Raw genomic sequence first — 22,803 nt, 5'->3', positions numbered from 1 at the left:
TTGCTATTTATTAGAGATGAGCGAGCACCAAAATGCTCGGGTGCTCGTTACTCGGGACGAAATTTTCGCGATGCTCGAGGGTTCGTTTCGAGTAACGAACCCCATTGAAGTCAATGGGCGACCCGAGCATTTTTGTATATTGCCGATGCTCGCTAAGGTTTCCATTTGTGAAAATCTGGGCAATTCAAGAAAGTGATGGCAACGACACAGCAACGGATAGGGCAGGCGAGGGGCTACATGTTGGGCTGCATCTCAAGTTCCCAGGTCCCACTATTAAGCCACAATAGCGGCAAGAGAGCCCCCCCCCTCCCAACAAGTTTTACTTCTGAAAAGCCCTCATTAGCACTGCCTGCTTGACACTCCGCTGCCACATCTCCTGGGTTACATGCTGCCCAACCCCCCCCCCCCCCCCGCACGACCCAGTGTCCACAGCGCACACCAAAATATCCCTGTGCAGCCTTCAGCTGCCCTCATGCCACACCACCCTCATGTCTATTTATAAGTGCGTCTGCCATGAGGAGGAACCGCAGGCACACACTGCAGAGAGTTGGCATGGCTAGGCAGCGACCCTCTTTAAAAGGGGCGGGGCGATAGCCCACAATGCTGTACAGAAGCAATGAGAAATATAATCCTGTGCCACCGCCATCAGGAGCTGCACACATGGGCATAGAAATGGGTAACCTATGTGCCACACACTATTCATTCTATCAAGGTGTCTGCATGCCCCAGTCAGACCGCGGTTTTTTATAAATAGTCACAGGCAGGTACAACTCCGCAATGGGCTCCCTGGAACCCACCGGCTGTACATTAATGTATCCCATTGCAGTGCCCATCACAGCTGAGGTAACGTCCGATTAAATGCAGGTGGACTTCGGCCCACACTGCATGCCCCAACCTGACCGGGGTTTTTAATTCATAGACACAGGCAGGTACAACTCCCATTGTGAAGTCCCTGTGGACCGACAGCATGGGTGGGTGCCAGGAAGCCACCGGCAGTACATAAATATTTCCCATTGCATTGCCCATCACAGCTGAGGTAATGTCATGTTTAATGCAGGTGGGCTTCGGCCCACACTGCATGCCCCAGTCAGACTGGGGTTCTTTAGAAGTGGACACATGCAGTTACAACTCCCTGTGGACCGACAGCATGGGTGGCTCCCTGGAACCCACCGGCTGTACATAAATGTATCCCATTGCAGTGCCCTGGACAGCAGAGCTAACGTCAGATTAAATGCAGGTGAGCTTCGGCCCACACTGCAATGCCTCAGTCAGACTGGGGTTCTTTATAAGTAGACACAGGCAGGTACAACTCCCTATTGTGAAGTCTGTGCGGACCGACAGCATGGGAGGGTCCCAGGAAGCCACCGGCAGTACATAAATAAAACCCATTGCATTGCCCAGCACAGCTGAGGTAATGTCATGTTTAATGCAGGTGGGCTTCGGCCCACACTGCATGACCCAGTCACACTGGGGTTCTTTATAAGTAGACACAGGCAGGTACAACTCCCTATTGTGAAGTCGGTGTGGACCGACAGCATGGGAGGGTCCCAGGAAGCCACAGGCGGTACATAAATAAATCCCATTGCATTGCCCATCACAGCTGAGGTAATGACATGTTTAATGCAGGTGGGCTTCGGTCCACACTGCATGCCCCAGTCAGACTGGGGTTCTTTAGAAGTGGACACATGCAGTTACAACTCCGTGTGGACCGACAGCATGGGTGGCTCCCTGGAACCCACCGACGGTACATAAATATATCCCATTGCAGTGCCCAACACAGCTGAGGTAATGTCATGTTTAATGCAGGTGGGCTTCGGCCCACACTGCATGCCCCAGTCAGACTGGGGTTCTTTAGAAGTGGACACATGCAGTTACAACTCCGTGTGGACCAACAGCATGGGTGGGTGCCAGGAAGCCACCGGCGGTACATAAATATATCCCATTACAGTGCCCAGCATAGCTGATGTAACGTCAGCTTTAATGCAGGTGGGCAAAAAATTAATTGGATTACACTGTAGGCGAGGGCCCCAAAAAATTGGTGTACCAACAGTACTAATGTATGTCAGAAAAATTGCCCATGCCCAACCAAGAGGGCAGGTGAAACCCATTAATCGCTTTGGTTAATGTGGCTTAATTTGTAACTAGGCCTGCAGGCAGCCCAGTTAAAATAAAAATTGGTTCAGGTGCAAGTTTCAACGCTTTAATGAGCATTGAAACGTATAAAAATTGTTTACAAAAATTATATGACTGAGCCTTGTGGGCCTAAGAAAAATTGCCCGTTCGGCGTGATTACGTCAGGTTTCAGGAGGAGGAGCAGGAGGAGGAGGATGAATATTATACACAGATTGATGAAGCTAAAAGGTCCACGTTTTTGATGGTGATAGAGAACAATGCTTCCATCCGCGGGTGCAGCCTACGTATTGTTTAGGTATCGCTGCTGTCCGCTGGTGGAGAAGAGAAGTCTGGGGAAATCCAGGCTTTGTTCATCTTGATGAGTGTAAGCCTGTCGGCACTGTCGGTTGACAGGCGGGTACGCTTATCTGTGATGATTCCCCCAGCCGCACTAAACACCCTCTCTGACAAGACGCTAGCCGCAGGACAAGCAAGCACCTCCAGGGCATACAGCGCGAGTTCAGGCCACGTGTCCCGCTTCGACACCCAGTAGTTGTAGGGGGCAGAGGTGTCACGGAGGACGGTCGTGCGATCGGCTACGTACTCCCTCACCATCCTTTTACAGTGCTCCCGCCGACTCAGCCTTGACTGGGGAGCGGTGACACAGTCTTGCTGGGGAGCCAGAAAGCTGTCAAAGGCCTTAGAGAGTGTTTCCCTGCCTGTGCTGTACATGCTGCCTGATCTCCGCGCCTCCCCTGCTACCTGGCCCTTGGAACTGCGCCTTCTGCCACTAGCGCTGTCGGATGGGAATTTTACCATCAGCTTGTCCACCAGGGTCCTGTGGTATAGCATCACACTCGAACCCCTTTCCTCTTTGGGTATGAGAGTGGAAAGGTTCTCCTTATACCGTGGGTCGAGCAGTGTGTACACCCTGTAATCCGTAGTGGCCAGAATGCGTGTAACGCGAGGGTCACGAGAAAGGCATCCTAACATGAAGTCAGCCATGTGTGCCAGGGTACCTGTACGCAACACATGGCTGTCCTCACTAGGAAGATCACTTTCAGGATCCTCCTCCTCCTCCTTCTAAGGCCATACATGCTGAAAGGATGACAGGCAAGCAGCATGGGTACCCTCAGCAGTGGGCCAAGCTGTCTCTTCCCCCTCCTCCTCATCCTCCTCCTCCTCAACGCGCTGAGATATAGACAGGAGGGTGCTCTGACTATCCAGCGACATACTGTCTTCCCCCGCCTCTGTTTCCGAGCGCAAAGCGTCTGCCTTTATGCTTTGCAGGGAACTTTTCAAGAGGCATAGCAGAGGAATGGTGACGCTAATGATTGCAGCATCGCCGCTCACCATCTGGGTAGACTCCTCAAAGTTTCCGAGGACCTGGCAGATGTCTGCCAACCAGGCCCACTCTTCTGTAAAGAATTGAGGAGGCTGACTCCCACTGCGCCGCCTATGTTGGAGTTGGTATTCCACTATAGCTCTACGCTGCTCATAGAGCCTGGCCAACATGTGGAGCGTAGAGTTCCACCGTGTGGGCACGTCGCACAGCGGTCGGTGCACTGGCAGATGAAACCGATGTTGCAGGGTGCGCCGGGTGGCAACGTCCGTGTGGGACTTGCGGAAATGTGCGCAGAGTCGGCGCATCTTTCCGAGCAGGTCTGACAAGCGTGGGTAGCTTTTCAGAAAGCGCTGAACCACCAAATTAAAGACGTGGGCCAGGCATGGCACGTGCGTGAGGCTGCCGAGCTGCAGAGCCACCACCAGGTTACGGCCGTTGTCACACACGACCATGCCCAGTTGGAGGCTCAGCGGTGCAAGCCAGCGGTCGGTCTGCTCTGTCAGACCCTGCAGCAGTTTGTGGGCCGCGTGCCTCTTCTCTCCTAAGCTGATTAGTTTCAGCACGGCCTGCTGACGCTTGCCCACCGCTCTACTGCCGTGCCGCGCGACACCGACTGCTGGCAGCGTGCTGCTGCTGACACATCTTGATTGCGAGACAGAGGTTGCGTAGGAGGAGAAGGATGAGGAGGAGGGTGGTTTAGTGGAGGAAGCATACACCGCCGCAGATACCACCACCGAGCTGGGGCCCGCAATTCTGGGGGTGGGTAGGACGTGAGCGGTCCCAGGCTCTGACTCTGTCCCAGCCTCCACTAAATTCACCCAATGTGCCGTCAGGGAGATATAGTGGCCCTGCCCGCCTGTGCTTGTCGACGTGTCCGTTGTTAAGTGGACCTTGGCAGTAACCACGTTGGTGAGACGTGGTCGTGCAGGGCTGGGACGGCACATCGGGAAAAGTAGTGGCGACTGGGAACTGAGTAGCGCGGGGCCGCAGCCGCCATCATACCTTTGAAAGCCTCCATTTCCACAACCCTATACGGCAGCATCTCCAGGCTGATAAATTTGGCTATGTGCACGTTTAACGCTTGAGCGTGCGGATGCGTGGCGGCGTACTTGCGCTTGCGCTCCAACACTTTCGCTAGCGACGGCTGGACAGTGCGTTGAGAGACATTGGTGGATGGGGCCGAGGACAGCGGAGGTGAAGGTGTGGGTGCAGGCCAGGAGACGGTAGTGCCTGTGTCCTGAGAGGGGGGTTGGATCTCAGTGGCAGGTTGCGGCACAGGGGGAGAGGCAGCGGTGCAAACCGGAGGCGGTGAACAGCCTTCGTCCCACCTTGTGGGGTGCTTGGCCATCATATGTCTGCGCATGCTGGTGGTGGTGAGGCTGGTGGTGGTGGCTCCCCGGCTGATCTTGGCGCGACAAAGGTTGCACACCACAGTTCGTCGGTCGTCTGCACTCTCAGTGAAAAACTGCCACACCTTTGAGCACCTCGGCCTCTGCAGGGTGGCATGGCGCGAGGGGGCGCTTTGGGAAACAGTTGGTGGATTATTCGGTCTGGCCCTGCCTCTACCCCTGGCCACCACACTGCCTCTTCCAACCTGCCCTGCTGCTGCACTTGCCTCCCCCTCTGAAGACCTGTCCTCAGTAGGCGTAGCAAACCAGGTGGGGTCAGTCACCTCATCATCCTGCTGCTCTTCCTCCGAATCCTCTGTGCGCTCCTCCCTCAGACTTACTCCAATTACTACTACCTGAGTGATAGACAACTGTGTCTCATCGTCATCGTCCTCCTCACCCACTGAAAGCTCTTGAGACAGTTGCCTGAAGTCCCCAGCCACATCCCCCGGACCCCGGGAACTTTCCAAAGGTTGGGCATCGGTCACGAAAACTCCTCCAGTGGGAGAGGATTCGGAACCATTGCTGCCCATTTTGGGCAGGGGCCCGAGAACAGTTCCTGGGAGTCTGCCTGCTCCTCAGAATGTGTCATTGTAATGGAGTGAGGAGGCTGGGAGGAAGGAGGAGCAGCAGCCAGAGGATTCAGAGTTGCAGCAGTGGACGGCGCAGAATTCTGGGTGGTCGATAGATTGCTGGATGCACTTTCTGCCATCCACGACAGGACCTGCTCACACTGCTCATTTTCTAATAAAGGTCTACCGCGTGGACCCATTAATTGTGAGATGAATGTGGGGACGCCAGAAACGTGCCTCTCTCCTAATCCCGCAGCAGTCGGCTGCGATACACCAGGATCAGGAGCTCCGCCTGTGCCCACACCCTGACTTGGGCCTCCGCGTCCTCGCCCGCGTCCACGCCCTCTAGGCCTACCCCTACCCTTCAGCATGCTGTATTACCAGTAGTGCAGAAACAGAACGCTGTAATTAAATGTGCCGCTTATTGGCCTGTGGTTGGAGGCTAGGCTGACTTCACTTACGGCAGGAAAGAATTTTGCGCAAGCCTGCTGTAACACTTAGCTGACTGCGTATGAATTAGGACAACTACCCCCAGCAGAGACGCAGTACAGTCAGGACGGTCACAGGCAGCCCAAATAGATTTTTTTTCCCAGATTTTTTTGGAAAAGCCCACTGCCTATATAGACTGTATATGTATTTCACTGTCCCTGCCTCACCACCACTACTGGCCCTGGACTATGTAAAATTACTGCAGACTGTTTCACTCTGGACAGGATGACAGCGGTGATGTAAGAGGCAACGCAGAGCCAGGAAAGAATTTTGCGCAAGCCTGTTGTAACACTTAGCTGGCTGCGTATGAATTAGGACAACTACCCCCAGCAGAGACGCAGTACAGTCAGGACGGTCACAGGCAGCCCAAATAGATTTTTTTTCCCAAATTTTTTTGGAAAAGCCCACTGCTTATATAGACTGTATATGTCTTTCACTGTCCCTGCCTCACCACCACTACTGGCCCTGGACTATGTAAAATTACTGCAGGACGCAATGCTCTGGTCGCAATGCTCTGCACGGCCGATATACAAAAAAAAAAAAAAAGTGCAACACTGCAAAAAGCAGCCTCAACAGTACTGCACACGGTCAGATGTGGCCCTAAGAAGGACCGTTGGGATTCTTGAAGCCTAAAATCAATCCTAACACTCTCCCTATAGCACCTTCGGCATCAGCAGCACTTTCCCTGATCTCTGTCAGAATGCATCTGTGGCGAGCCGCGGGAGGGGCCGATTTATATACTCGGGTGACACCTGATCTCACCAGCCACTCATTGCAGGGGGGTGGTATAGGGCTTGAACGTCGCAGAGGGGAGTTGTAATGCCTTCCCTGTCTTTCTATTGGCCAGAAAAACGCGCTAACGTCTCAGAGATGAAAGTGAAAGTAACTCGAACATCGTGTGGTGCTCGCCTCTAGTAACGAGCATCTCGAACACGCTAATACTCGAACGAGTATCAAGCTCGGACGAGTACGTTCGCTCATCTCTACTATTTATCCTGCGAGTTCAGTTAAATGCTGGAGATACTTTGGTGGCAGAGGAACCTCAAAACAGATTTTTCGGGATTGCCCTAGTATTAACTGCCTTTGGGACCAAACTAAATTACTTCTTGAAAATACTTTAAGTATTCCAATAGTACGGAGCTGCTTCTCAGCACTGCTGCACTGCGGCATTGCAAGTTTAGCCCCTGCTGATAAGACCATAGTCTTCGATGTTCTAGTAGCAGCAAAGGCTTTGGTTGCAAACTTTTGGAGAATCTTTAGGGTTCCTGTGATGTCTGAGCTTACCGCCTGTGTTAACAACAGTTGCAGCCGGAGGGTACATTAGGAAATATGCAAGGAAACTATGCAAAATATACTGTTAGTTGGGGAAAGTGGATAAATTCATCACTTTATTCTTCTACTTTATGTTAACATTACATAAGCTCACTGAGTTTTTAAATAGAACTTTATTGGAGGTGTTCCATATTTGCAAGCAACTTGTCATCTTGTTTAGTTTTTTGTTTTTTATGTAATTAAAAAAGAACTTTTTAAATATAAAATTGTTTATCAGCTACAATTATTTTTTGATGAGACTTTGTAGCAATCCATTCTTGCTCAATAAAATGTATTTCTAAAAAAAAAAAGAAAGAAATCATGAGCCAGCAAAGAAAACATATCTGTACGGGGTATGTGGGTAGTCCAAGGGTCTATATCTGCTCTGATAAGGTACTTCAGTAGATTATCATATACAGTAGGTGAATCATCTCTGACTTTTCAATCCAAATATCAAGTATTGAAATGATCATTAATAGAGATGAGCGAACACCAAAATGCTCGGGTGTTCGTTACTCGAGTCGAACTTTCAGTGATGCTCGAGAGTTCGTTTCGAGTAACGAACCCCATTAAAGTCAATGGGCGACTCGAGCATTTTTGTATATCGCCGATTCTCGCTCAGGTTTTCATTTGTGAAAACCTGGGAAATTCAAGAAAGTGATGTGAACGACACAGAAACGGATAGGGCAGGCGAGGGGCTACATGTTGGGCTGCATCTCAAGTTCCCAGGTCCCACTATTAAGCCACAATAGTGGCAAGAGTGAGACCCCCCCCCCCTGCACTGTCAGCATAAAGATCGTTCTCCTCTGCCACAGCTGTTACAGCTGTGGCAGAGAAGAACGATATTAGCCCATTGAATTCAATGGAGCTGGCAATACAGCCGGCTCCATTGAAAGCACTGGGCTGCCGGCGATCGCGGGATGAATTGTCGGGAAGGGCTTGAATATATAAGCCCTTCCCTGCAATTCATCCAGAAATGTGTAAAAATAAAAAAAATATATACTCACCTTGTCCCGGCAGAACGATGTTAGCCCATTGAATTAAATGGAGCCGGCAATACAGCCGGCTCCATTGAAAGCAATGGGCTGCCGGCGATAGCGGGATGAATTGTCGGGAAGGGCTTAAATATATAAGCCCTTCCCTGCAATTCATCCAGAAATGTGTAAAAAAAAAAATATATATATATACTCACCTGGTCCCGGTAGACGAAGTTCAGCGCGGCCGGCGGCAGTCCTCCTGAACTGCTCTGAACAGCTGTCAGTAGTATTCAGCAGCCGGGGATTTAAAATCCCCGCCTGCTGAATGAGCTGCCTCTGATTGGTCACAGCCTGACCAATCAGAGCAGATCTCACTCACACAACCATTCCTCAATTTATGAATGGGTGAGTGACTGCTGCCTCTCATTGGCTCAGCGGGACCAATCAGTGCGCAAAATTGTTTCCTGGCTCTACTGTGCCCGTTACATCACCGCCGTCATAGCGCCAGAGGGAAACAGTATACATAATATACGCTGCATACAGTATCTGTCTTGTGTTTCAGCTCACCATTTAAAAAAATTGAAGCAAAATACTTAAGGCCTACCACTGCCCTTTAGCCACTTGACTGCTTCTGCGCTGTGAATTCCACTAGCTTAGTCATACGCACCTACGTCTCACTACAGGCGTGCGCAAAATTGTTTCCTGGCTCTGCTGTGCCCGTTACATCACCGCCGTCATAGCGCCAGAGGGAAACAGTATACATAATATACGCTGCATACAGTATCTGTCTGGTGTTTCAGCTCACCATTTAAAAAAATTGAAGCAAAATACTTAAGGCCTACCACTGCCCTTTGGCCACTTGACTGCTTCTGTGGTGTGAATTCCAGAAGTTCAGTCATGCACACCTACGTCTCACTACAGGCGTGCGCAAAATTGTTTCCTGGCTCTGCTGTGCGTTCCGTAAGCGAAGTCAGCCTCCAACCACAGGCCAATAAGCGGCACATTTAATTACAGCGTTCTGTTTCTGCTAATCTCGTAATACACCATGCTGAGGGGTAGGGGTAGGCCTAGAGGACGTGGATGCGGGCGAGGATGCGGAGGCCTAAGTCAGGGTGTGGGCACAGGCGGAGCTCCTGATCCAGGTGTATCGCAGCCGACTGCTGCGGGATTAGGAGAGAGGGCACGTTTCTGGCGTCCCCAGATTCATCTCACAATTAATGGGTCCACGCGGTAGACCTTTATTAGAAAATGAGCAGTGTGAGCAGGTCCTGTCGCGGATGGCAGAAAGTGCATCCAGCAATCTATCGACCACCCAGAGTTCTACGCCGTCCACAGCTGCAACTCTGAATCCTCTGGCTGCTGCTCCTCCTTCCTCCCAGCTTCCTTACTCCATGAAAATGACACATTCTGAGGAGCAGGCAGACTCCCAGGAACTGTTCTCGGGCCCCTGCCCAGATTGGGCAGCAATGGTTCCTCTCCCACCAGAGGAGTTTATCGTGACCGATGCCCAACATTTGGAAAGTTCCCGGGGCCCGGGGTATGAGGCTGGGGACTTCCAGCAACTGTCTCAAGAGCTTTCAGTGGGTGAGGAGGACGATGTCGATGAGACACAGTTGTCTATCAGTCAGGTAGTAGTAATTGCAGTAAGTCAGAGGGAGGAGCGCACAGAGGATTCGGAGGAAGAGCAGCTGGACGATGAGGTAACTGACCCCACCTGGTTTGCTAAGCCTACTGAGGACAGGTCTTCAGAGGGGGAGGCAAGTGCAGCAGCAGGGCAGGTTGGAAGAGGCAGTGCGGTGGCCAGGGGTAGAGGCAGGGCCAGACCGAATAATCCACCAAGTGTTTCCCAAAGCGCCCCCTCACGCCATGCCACCCTGCAGAGGCCGAGGTGCTCAAAGGTGTGGCAGTTTTTCACTGAGAGTGCAGACGACCGACGAACTGTGGTGTGCAAGGTTTGTCCCGCCAAGATCAGCCGGGGAGCCACTACCACCAGCATGCGCAGGCATATGATGGCCAAGCACCCCACAAGGTGGGACGAAGGCCGTTCACTGCCTCCGGTTTGCACCACTGACTCTCCCCCTGTGCCCCAACCTGCCACTGAGATCCAACCCCCCTCTCAGGACACAGGCACGACCGTCTCCCGGCCTGCACCCACACGCTCACCTCCACTGTCCTCGGCCCCATCCAGCAATGTCTCTCAGTGCAGCGTCCAGCCGTCGCTAGCGAAAGTGTTGGAGCGCAAGCGCAAGTACGCCGCCACGCACACGCACGCTCAAGCGTTAAACGTGCACATAGCCAAATTGATCAGCCTGGAGATGCTGCCGTATAGGCTTGTGGAAACGGAGGCTTTCAAAGGTATGATGGCGGCTGCGGCCCCGCGCTACTCGGTTCCCAGTCGCCACTACTTTTCTCGATGTGCCGTCCCAGCCCTGCACGAACACGTCTCCCGCAACATTGTACGTGTCCTCACCAACGCGGTTACTGCCAAGGTCCACTTAACAACGGACACATGGACAAGCACAGTCGGGCAGGGCCACTATATCTCCCTGACGGCACATTGGGTGAATTTAGTGGAGGCTGTGACCGAGTCAGAGCCTGGGACCGCTCACGTCCTACCCACCCCCAGAATTGCGGGCACCAGCTCGGTGGTGGTATCTGCGGCAGTGTATGCTTCCTCCACTAAACCACACTCCTCCTCCTCCTCCTCCTACGCAACCTCTGTCTCGCAATCAAGATGTGTCAGCAGCAGCACATCGCCAGCAGTTGGTGTCGCGCGGCATGGCAGCACAGCGGTGGGCAAGCGTCAGCAGGCCGTGCTGAAACTACTCAGCTTAGGAGAGAAGAGGCACATGGCCCACGAACTGCTGCAGGGTCAGACAGAGCAGACCGACCGCTGGCTTGCTCCGCTGAGCCTCCAACCGGGCATGGTCGTGTGTAACCTGGTGGCGGCTCTGCAGCTCGGCAGCCTCACGCACATGCCATGCCTGGCCCACGTCTTTAATTTGGTGGTTCAGTGCTTTCAGAAAAGCTACCCACGCTTGTCAGACCTGCTCGGAAAGGTGCGCCGGCTCAGCGCACATTTCCGCAAGTCCAAGACGGACGCTGCCACCCTGCGGACCCTGCAACATCGGTTTCATCTGCCAGTGCACCGACTGCTATGCGACGTGCCCACACGGTGGAGCTCTACACTCCACATGTTGGCCATGCTCTATGAGCAGCGTAGAGCTATAGTGGAATACCAACTCCAACATGGGCGGCGTAGTGGGAGTCAGCCTCCTCAATTCTTTACAGAAGAGTGGGCCTGGTTGGCAGACATCTGCCAGGTCCTCGGAAACTTTGAGGAGTCTACCCAGATGGTGAGCGGCGATGCTGCAATCATTAGCGTCACCATTCCTCTGCTATGCCTCTTGAAAAGTTCCCTGCAAAGCATAAAGGCAGACGCTTTGAGCTCGGAAACGGAGGCGGGGGAAGACAGTATGTCGCTGGATAGTCAGAGCACCCTCCTGTCTATATCTCAGCGCGTTCAGGAGGAGGAGGAGGAGGGGGAAGAGACAGCTTGGCCCACTGCTGAGGGTACCCATGCTGCTTGCCTGTCATCCTTTCAGCGTGTATGGCCTGAGGAGGAGGAGGAGGATCCTGAAAGTGATCTTCCTAGTGAATACAGCCATGTGTTGCGTACAGGTACCCTGGCACACATGGCTGACTTCATGTTAGGATGCCTTTCTCGTGACCTTCGCGTTACACGCATGCTGGCCACTACGGATTACTGGGTGTACACACTGCTCGACCCACGGTATAAGGACAACCTTTCCACTCTCATACCCAAAGAGGAAAGGGGTTCGAGAGTGATGCTATACCACAGGACCCTGGCGGACAAAGTGATGGTAAAATTCCCATCCAACAGCGCTAGTGGCAGAAGGCACAGTTCCGAGGGCCAGGTAGCAGGGGAGGCGCGGAGATCAGGCAGCATGTACAGCACAGGCAGGGGAATATTCTCCAAGGCCTTTGACAGCTTTATGGCCCCCCAGCAAAACTGTTTCACCGCTCCCCAGTCAAGGCTGAGTCGGCGGGAGTACTGTAAAAGGATAGTGAGGGAGTACGTAGCTGATCGCACGACCGTCCTCCGTGACGCCTCTGCCCCCTACAACTACTGGGTGTCGAAGCTGGACACGTGGCCTGAACTCGTGCTGTATGCCCTGGAGGTGCTTGCTTGTCCTGCGGCTAGCGTCTTGTCAGAGAGGGTGTTTAGTGCGGCTGGGGGAATCATCACGGATAAGCGTACCCACCTGTCAACCGACAGTGGCAACAGGCTTACACTCATCAAGATGAACAAAGCCTGGATTTCCCCAGACTTCTCTTCTCCACCAGCGGACAGCAGCGGTACCTAAACAATATGTAGGCTGCACCCGCGGATGGAAGCATCGTTCTCTATCACCATCAAAAACGGGGACCTTTTAGCTTCATCAATCTGTGTATTATATTCATCCTCCTGCTCCTCCTCCTGAAACCTCACGTAATCACGCCGAACGGGCAATTTTTCTTAGGCCCACAAGGCTCAGTCATATTACTTTAGTAAACAATGTTTATACGTTTCAATTCTCATTAAAGCGTTGAAACTTGCACCTGAACCAATTTTTATTTTAACTGGGCTGCCTGCAGGCCTAGTTACAAATTAAGCCACATTAAGCAAAGTGATTAATGGGTTTCACCTGCCCTCTTGGTTGGGCATGGGCAATTTTTCTGAGGTACATTAGTACTGTTGGTACGCCAATTTTTTTGGGCCCCCGCCTACAGTGTAATCCTAGTAATTTTTATGGGCTTCGCCTGCACTCCTGGTACAGGAAGGTGTGATGGGTTGGCCTATACTTTTGCTACATAAATGTAACTGGGGCCTTGTCTATACTGCAACTACTGAAATGTGAAAGAGACTGTTATCTCCCTAAACTGCTGCAACGGGAATGTTACTGTGGCCTGTCTTGACTGCTACTACTACTGAAATGGAACTCATACTGTGCTCCCCCTATACTGCTGCTTCGGAATTGTTACTGGGGCCTGTCTTGACTGCTACTATTATTGAAATGGAACTTAGACTGTGCTCCCCCTATACTGCTGCTAGTGATATGTTACTGGGGCCTGTCCCTAATGCTACCGCTGAAATGTTACTAATTCTGGGCTCTACCTATACCGCTGCTAATGCTATGTCACTGGGGTGTGGAAACGGAGGCTTCCCAAAGACATGATGGTGGCGAGGCCATTTCCCACCAACGCGGTTACTGTTAAGGTGCATATAACCACAGACACGTGGAGAGGACACGTAGTGCCTCAAAAACATCCCCCTCCTCCTACAACAATGAAAACATTCTTGGCAAATACCTTTGCATTGGTCTGTCTGGTGGCAGTCCAAGAATTTCACCTTTAACGACACAACAAGAGAGCCCCCCCACCATCCCCCCGCCACGGCCCACTTAATCCTGGCCACATTCCGAAAACCAACTAAATAAAACCAAGCTACTAGGTCCGCAGTCGCCACCACATTCCCACCAACGCGGTTACTGTTAAGGTACATATTACCAGTCTGACTGGGGCATGCACTGTGGACCGAAGCACACCTGTATTGTATGTGACGTTAGCTCTGCTGAGCAGGGCACTGCAATGGGATACATTAATGTACCGCCGATGGGTTCCAGGGAGCCAACCATGCTGTTGGTCCACAGGGACTTCACATTAGGGATTTGTACCTGCCAGTGTCTATGTATTAAAAACCCCGGTCAGACTGGGGCATGCAGTGTGGGCCGAAGACCACCTGCATTTAATCGGACGTTACCTCAGCTGTGATGGGCAATGCAATGGGATACATTTATGTACCGCCGGTGGCTTCCTGGGACCCACCCATGCTGTCGGTCCACACGAAGTTGTAACTGCATGTGTCTACTTATAAAGAACCCTAGTCTGACTGGGGCATGCAGTGTGGGCCGAAGCCCACCTGCATTAAACCTGACGTTACCTCAGCTGTGCTGGGCACTACAATGGGATTTATTTATGTACCGCCGGTGGGTTCCAGGGAGCCACCCATGCTGTCGGTCCACAGGGACTTCACAATAGGGAGTTGTACCTGCCTGTGTCTACTTATAAATAAACACAGTGTGACTGGGGCATGCAGTGTGGGCCGAAGCCCACCTGCATTTAATCTGACGTTAGCTCTGCTGTCCAGGGCACTGCAATGGGATACATTTATGTACAGCCGGTGGGTTCCAGGGAGCCACCCATGCTGTGGGTGCACACGGAATTCCCATTGCGGAGTTGTACCTGCCTGTGACTATTTATAAAAAACCGCGGTCTGACTGGGGCATGCAGACACCTTGACAGAATGAATAGTGTGTGGCACATGGGTTCCCCATTGCTATGCACACGTGTGCAGCTCCTGATGGAGGTGGCACAGGATTGGATTTCTCATTGCTTCTGTACAGCATTGTGGGCTATCGCCCTGCCCCTTTTAAGGAGGGTCACTGCCTGGCCCTGCCAACCCTCTGCAGTGTGTGCCTCCGGTTCCTCCTCATGGCAAACGCACTTATAAATAGACATGAGGGTGGCGTGGCATGAGGGTGGCGTGGCATGAGGGCATTAAATACATTTTAAAGCTATTTGAAAAGAGAATATACATAACTGTAAACAACTACAGCGATAGGTTCCATAAAATTTTTCATTTCATATAAGGATCTTTTATATTGAAATGATATTTTTTTTTATAATAGCCTCAAATAGATCCCTCAACACATAGGATTTAGTATAAGGAGCTAGGTAAGGGAAGGGAGGGAAAGACATAGACGATTTCCTTTTCTCAGGATTCAAGTTGTAATCTCATCTCTTATTTAGAGACAATACATCAGAGAGAGGAAGAAAAAAAAGGGGAGGGAGGGGGGGTCTTATTTCGAGGTGAAGCGTATCCACGGATTCCAAGTTGAGTGGAACTTTGATAGCTTGTCATTAAACCTCGCATGTAGTTTCTCATATAAACAATGCTCATTTATCATACAGTAAAGTTCCCTCCTAATGGGAGGTATAACTGTTCTCCATTTTCTAGTCAAAGCAAGTTTAGCTGTCATTAGGAAGCGGCACGCCCATTTTCGCACCTGCAGCGGAATGCATATGCTATCTATCAATAGTAAGGCTAACTTTGGATTTTTGGGAATTCTACAACCCGTTACTTTATGTAAAGTTTGAAATACCTCCTCCCAAAAAGTATATAGCTTTGGACAATCCCAAAAAAGGTGGAAAATTTTCCCTCTAATTCGCACTCCCTCCAGTTAATTAGCAATTTGTAGTGGGTTTGAAGAAGGTTTGCACTTTGGTTGGATTTATTTGCCCAATTGAATGATACAATCCATTGACTTGGGAAGAAGCATTCACCTAGATCCCATTCCCAATTCAATAGATGGGCTCTCTTTGTTATCCCCATATCCCCTGAAAAATATTGTAATGGATTCTAGTTAATGACCCCTGTGATGGTTCCTTTTTGAAGAATAAAGCAGCTAATTTCTTGAAAATAATGCAGTCCCCTAGCTGAGAGCTTGTAAGAAAGGAGTGTAACTGGCAATACGTGTGAGAGTCACCAATAGAGAGGTTGAATATGCCTCTAAGAATATCAATAGGAATAATCTCCTTACCTTTTAGCAAATCTGATACAAACTTAATGCCCTGTCTGATCCACTTCCCCACATATAGGTTAGGAACAAAGTAAGTGAGTCTCTAAAGGCAGCTTGGGAGACACTTTGTCGGGATCTCACTCAAGTCTATGGACGCATAGATTCCAGGCCTGAAGTGTCGTTAGCATGGGTGGCGAAAGGCATTGTACCTCTACAGAGGAGGAAAGTTTAGGGTATAGCACATTCAATGTTGAGGCTTTAAGGAGCGATTCCAGATTTCTGCTTCCATTGAGGTACCTTTCCATATGGATCCATCTTAAAGAGGTTGTCCCGCGGCGAAAGTGAAAAATTTTTTTTCACTTACCCCCGCATTCTGCCCTGTTAAAAAGAAAGCATGGGTTAGTTTTTAAAAAGCACATTGCACTTACCTGCATCAGCGTTCTGCAGCTTCTTCTTTTCTTCTTGTGAAGATGGCGCCGCTGGTCTTCTCCCACGGTGGAACGCAGGTCTTCTCCCATGGTGCACCATGGATTTTCTTCTCCTTCCTTGCGTTCCATTGCCGATTCCAGCCTCCTGATTGGCTGTAATCGGCACACGTGACGGGGCGGAGCTACGATGACGACGCGGTGACCAGCTCTCCGGCACGAGCAGCCCCATTCACCAGCCAGAAGACCAGACTGCGCAAGCGCGTCTAATCGGGCGATTAGACGCTGAAATTAGACGGCACCATGGCGACGGGGATGCTAGCAACGGAGCAGGTAAGTGAATAACTTCTGTATGGCTCATAATTAATGCACGATGTATATTACAAAGTGCATTAATATGGCCATACAGAAGTGTATAACCCCACTTGCTTTCGCGAGACAACCCCTTTAATTTCTGGGGACCATCTAACCATGAACTGGACATATTCATGTTTGTGGCTTAGTAATACGACCACAAATTAGGAATTCCCAACCCTCCCTGTCTAAGGTGAAGATAAAGTATAGTAGATGCGACTCTAGGACTTTTATTATTCCATATACATTTCATAAGCTGTTTTTGAAATTCTGCTATAGTAGCATGAGGGATTGGGAGGGGTGGGGTACGAAAATAGTATAGAATTTTTGGCAGTATCACCATCTTATATAACACCACCCTGCCCAACCAGGATGGTTCCATTTTCCCCAACAATCCTATTTCCTTCTGAATAGAGATAAGTGAGAGATCTAAGTTGGTTGAGACCATGTTAAGAACAGGATAACACAAGGTAATACCCAAGTAGGGGATCCAGGTTTTCCACTCGAAAGGAAATTCCTTCTGAATCTCAGTTTTTAAAGACTGGTTTATATTTATCCCTAGAATTTGGGATTTATTAGCATTAAAGTTGTAATCCGAGGTCAAACTAAACCCCCGCTTGTTTTTTTGGGGTGCAGGCCACGTAGATCTGAGGGTGTTTTTTGTTAGAAAATTTTGGGCTTGCTGCTGACGGAAAATGTGTCTCCTGTAGACATATCATGTCTACCTTAGCTATCCCTGCGGCTCTCCAGACTGACAACCTCTTAAAGGGTGAGTTTAACTTAATTGCTGATTGCTGAAGGAGTTATATTTTCATTTTGGTGGAACTCGAGACCATTTTCGGGAAGGTTTTTTTGAGCCTATCTTCTCTGTGGGATGAGGTTTTTCTGGGATTGGTATATCCCAAGATAGTAGGAGCTTTTCTCCCTTGGGTGGGGAGGAAATTACGTGTAGGATATTTTCTTTGTAGATTAGCAACTTTGTAGGGAAGCACCATTTTTATTGGATATTCGTCGAGCGGAGTGCCGAAGTGACCAAGGAAAAGGCTTTCCTCACCTATATAGGGGCCTGGAATAAATCTGCAGACAATTGGATGTCCGTAAAAGAGTCAGGCAGAGGATCAGCTGTCCTTGCTATGGACATCAGTGCATTCTTGACGTGACAGACATAAATCCTTGCTATTACGTCCCGAGCAGTTTTCTCTGGTAGGAATTTAGGTTTGGGCAGCCTATGAGCCCTGTCTATAATTAGCTTTTGACTTGGGGTATTTGGGAATAATGCTAATATGAGTTTAGATTGGATATCCTTTAGAGTTGCTTGGGATACATTTTCGGGAATTCCTCTGAATTCTAAATTATTGCGCCTGCTTTTATCCTCCAAGTCTGTCAATTTGCTTCTCATGGAGTTAACTTTCTCTTCAAGGGCATAGTGGGCATCTATTAGGTTGTTATGGGAGGTGGTTATTTCCTCCATCTTGTTCTCCATGCGTTATGTGCCGACCGCTATCTCTTGCAGTTTAGAGTTGAATGATGAGGACAAATTGCTTGATAAAGTCCTCTGTAGTTAGCCTGCTAGTAGAGGGAACATTAGGTATAGGATTCTCTGTTGACTAAGGGTCAGAATGTGTGAGATGGGGGGTGGACAGCCTGGATCTTTGTTTTTCCCGGCTTGCAGAGGGAGAAGTGGCTGTTACACTCTGAGGTCTATTATCAGGTGCCATCTTGCCTGCTGTGTAGGGCCTGCTGTGAGACCCATCCCTCTCCTCACTCACCCCTCCTGAAGCTGCTCTTCTTCTGCTGTCCTGTGGTTTGCTCCAGCGTTTCCCTCAGTCTCTGCATTGTCAGCAATGTCTGAGGCATTTGTGGAGCCTTGCAGTGACACTACTGTAGAAGTCTCACTCCCTGGCGAGTTGACAGGAGAGGGAGGCCCGCTGCTCACTCTAGCTTGGTTGCGGCCAGCGCCACTCGCTGTAAATAAGTCCATCACCCGTTGTGTCGGAGCTCTGGAGGATGTCCTCTTCATCATGGTTAGTGCTCGACAAGCAGAGGGGTCTCTCTCCCAAGGATGCTTTGTAGCTTGTTGCCTGGTAGCTTTAAAGTAGCTATGAAGGCTAATGCCAAATGGAGCTTAGCGAGGTACCTCCATCTCGGTCTGCAGCCAGGCCACACTCCCCACCTAGATTCCTTTCTGAAGTAATGCCCCATGATACTACTGCCCATATACACTTTTACCACCTGATGCTGTCAACTCAAAAAATGGACCAGCTTCGGAGCCCCTTCACAAACATTAAACTATTTGCAGACCTATCACAAGTCACGATCCAAGCTAGAAGAGCACTCCTGCCTATAACTACTGCTCTTAGGCAGGCCAACATTGCCTACAAATGGGGATTCCCCACAAAGTTAAACAAAGACAACAAACTGCATGTCATCCATGTTTGACATCAGGAGAGGAATTTCTCAAATCCTGGGATATCCTCTGGGCTCCAGTCACTCAAGAAAACCCAAGTATGAAGCCTGCAAGATGTAAGCCTGATTAGAATAGCAAGAAACATGCCCATTGACCTTACTGACTTTTACTAGTGGTATGAGAGGTAGCCGGAATTTTAAAGACTTTCCACCCCGTTCCAGACCGGCCATGTTTTAATATTGTTTTGGTTTGAGAGACTTGCTGGCCTGCCTTTGGAGTGCCCAGACCTCGGCCCTGGTTTCTCTGGTGGTGGACAGGCGGGCCCATAGGCTAATTGTTATTTGTTCACCTGTTTTATACTGTTTTATGCTCTCAATATTAGTAACAGAGCTGCTCTTCATTTTACTGCTCTGTACATATTTATTTAAAAGTGAAATCTATTTTCTCCTTTAATGCACGAGGCATAAACTCTCCCTTTAGAAGAACAGCCACATGGAGAGAAGCACTATAATTTGGAGCAGACATAGTCTGTTTACAAGAAACTCAATATAAAGCTTCTGCACCACCCACAATGTCACATCTGAAATTCCCAGCCATTTTTACCGCAAATGCAAACAGAAAGCAGGCGGGAGTAATTGTAGCCATAAGAGATTCTCTGAAATTTACAATTGAAGAACAATTATTAGACCGAAAAGGTCATTATATTATTTTATACTGTACTATTAATTCTGCAGCTGTGACGTTAGCCAATATACCAGACAATGCACCAAATACCAGACAAATCCATTTTTTAAATAAGATAATGGGTAAAGAGCGGAAGCTTTCCAAAGATGACATGCTTGTTTGGAGAAACTTGAATACTATATCAGACAGGAAAATTGAGACCATAGGAATCATTAACAGATATAGTCCTTCTCTTGGCCAATGGCTTTAAAAGGAGGCAGTATATGATACGTTTGGGTGTAAAAACGCTTCATCGTGCGAATTTTCATTTTACTCTGCCCGCCATAAATTGTTCTCAAGAATTGACTTATGTCTGGTATATAGGTCTATACTCTCGAATGTGTTAGCTTTCAAATTAGGCACAACCACATTGTCTGACCACACACCTTGCATCACATCTCTTTTCCCTAGGCACATTCCAATCCCCCTCCAGTGTGGAGAATGAACACATTTTTAATAAAAAATCCACAATATAAAGAAATCTTGTTGGAGGAATTATTTTAACTGAAATGCTGTTACAGGGTCAAACCCCATGATGGTCTGGCTTGCTCACAAAGCCTATATGAGAGGAATTCTCATCAGACTAGGATCTAGGTACAAGAAGGAAAAAACAAAAGAAATAGATGACCTCATTAGTAAAACTCAAAAAGTTGAAAACGAATAATGAGAGATCCCTTCAAATTTAGCACATGAACAACTTTTAACATTAAAACCTACAGCAGTCCCTATTTAGTAATTATGATAGAGAATTGAATAATACTAAGGCCACCATGCATTCATAAGTGGATAAGCCATCAAAATTCTTGGTGAGGGGGCTCAAGAGAAGGGAGGCAAGAACAAAGATTTCTTTTGCTTGCTATCCAGGGGGACGTGGTATTAAAACTTCCTATCCTAAACTGATCGCAGAAACTTTCTGGGCCTACTACGATAAATTATATAATATTAAAAATAACCTAAGTATTTCTCATCCTACAGAAGAAAATATAGAGAACTTTTTACAACAAGTCGCCTCCCGACTATCTCTAGGGATTCAAGGGAAGTACTGGAAACCCTCTTTTCTCTATTGGAATTAAAAGAAGCAATATCAACTATGAAACCCATGAAGGTCTCAGGACCAGATGCGTTTGCTAGTAAATATTCCAAACTTTTTGTAGATCAATTAGCCCCATAATTAATAGAAACACTGAATATAGCAGCACAAGCAGGGACCCTTCCAGATGAATTCTTACAAGCCACCATAGCAAGTCACCCTACCAAAACCTGGCAAAGAACCAAGCTCCTCTGGAAACTTGTGCCCCATCTCCCTACTTAATATAGATGCAAAGATGTATGCCAAAATAATCGCTAAACGCTTACTCAATATCTTACCCAATGTAATACATTCTGATCAAGTAGGTTTTACAAAAGGCAGGAAATCTCCAGTACACAAAGAATTATAAATTTAATACACAGTGTCGAGCAGTCTCATACCCCTACAGTCTTACTAGCACTAGATGCCGAAAAGGCATTTGATAGAGTTCACTGGGGTTTTGCATTTTCGGGCCTTAAAACATTTGTTTTAGGAGAAAAAATTATTAGAATGATTAAAGTACTAAATATCAACCCAAAGCCAAAGTACTAGTAGACAGGACTCTGTCGGGACCTTTTGGTATTACTATTGGTGTCAGACAGGGATGACAATAATCTCCTCTTCTCTTTGCCCTGGCTATTGAGCCTCAGGTGGAATTAATCCGCATCAACCCAAATGTACACGATATTGCGGCTGGCTTACATCAACACAAATTAAGTCTATTCGCTGATGACATTGATTTTAACACTGTCTAAACCCCTTCAATCTCTGGGAGAAATGTGGCATATTATGCAAGAGTATTGCAAAATTTTATATTATAGCTTAAACACCAGTAAATCTCAAATTTTGGGAATTAATATTTCACCTAACCTTAAAGAAGCCCTGCAGAGGGAATTCCATTTTGATTGTCAAATGGATAGTGTTCCTTACTTAGGTATAGTACTGACCCACCCTTTAAAACTCCTGCTGGAAAGAAATTTAGACCCTTTATTGACATCTGTGCAACAAGAGATAAACTTGTACAAATTACACTACTTGTCTTGGTTAACAAAAATTTCAGTGTACAAAATGATGACGCCTCCCAAGCTGTTATACATTTTTAGATCCCTCCCAATCATAGTACCCAAAAGGATCCTTAAAAATTTTCAAAGACAAATTACAGACTTCATATGTGAAGGGAAAAAGCCTAGAGTGGTGTTAAACATTCTAGCAATACGAATGGGAAAAGAGAGTGTGTGGGTTCCGAAATTAGAGGTTTATCATAAAGCCTCAAATATAATTAAACTAAGCACTGGCTAGCCCCAACGAAAGATATAGGTTGGCGGGGAATCAAAAAAACAATGGTGGGTCGAAGGCCTTTATGTGTCTTATTATGAGCAACTACCATATCTCTATCAATAAACGTCCACCACTGAAAATTAACAATCTAAATTTATCCCATGCAATACAGGCCTCTTTAGAAGTTGGGAAGTACCTAATTCAAAACCTAAATGTTGTTTCCCAACCAATAAAATTCAATCCACCAATAGAAATTTTAGAATTCTATATCAAAAATATGTCTCTAAATATATGGCAATCAAAAGGGATTTCAAATATAGATTCTCGATCGGTCTGAAGTTGCGCCTTTTGACACTCGGATGGAAAAATGTAACTTCACGTTGGACGAAAGGTTACGTTACTTCCAGTTATGTTCTGCACTCAACCAATTCACACAAATTGGCCCTCAAATTTTTAAAGATAAATACCCCAACAAACAAATCTCACATAGGAGACATATACGACTGCTTAACTGGTAACTACGTGATTAGTTAGAAGGTTCATGTGCTAAATTTGGGAAAAGAGTTAAAGGCAGTGTTTACTGAGGAAACTTGGGAAGCTGCATTTAAACTCGCACCACAGGCAACTAGTGGAGCAGGAATACTTGAAGTATATATAGAAATTGTCACTCGCTGGTACTTTACCCCTGTTGCCCTAAAAAACAGAGGTTT

This window comes from Eleutherodactylus coqui, chromosome 4 (assembly GCF_035609145.1).
Source record: "Eleutherodactylus coqui strain aEleCoq1 chromosome 4, aEleCoq1.hap1, whole genome shotgun sequence".
In the NCBI taxonomy this organism is placed as follows: Eukaryota; Metazoa; Chordata; class Amphibia; order Anura; family Eleutherodactylidae; genus Eleutherodactylus; species Eleutherodactylus coqui.
This window is presented reverse-complemented; position numbering follows the sequence as displayed.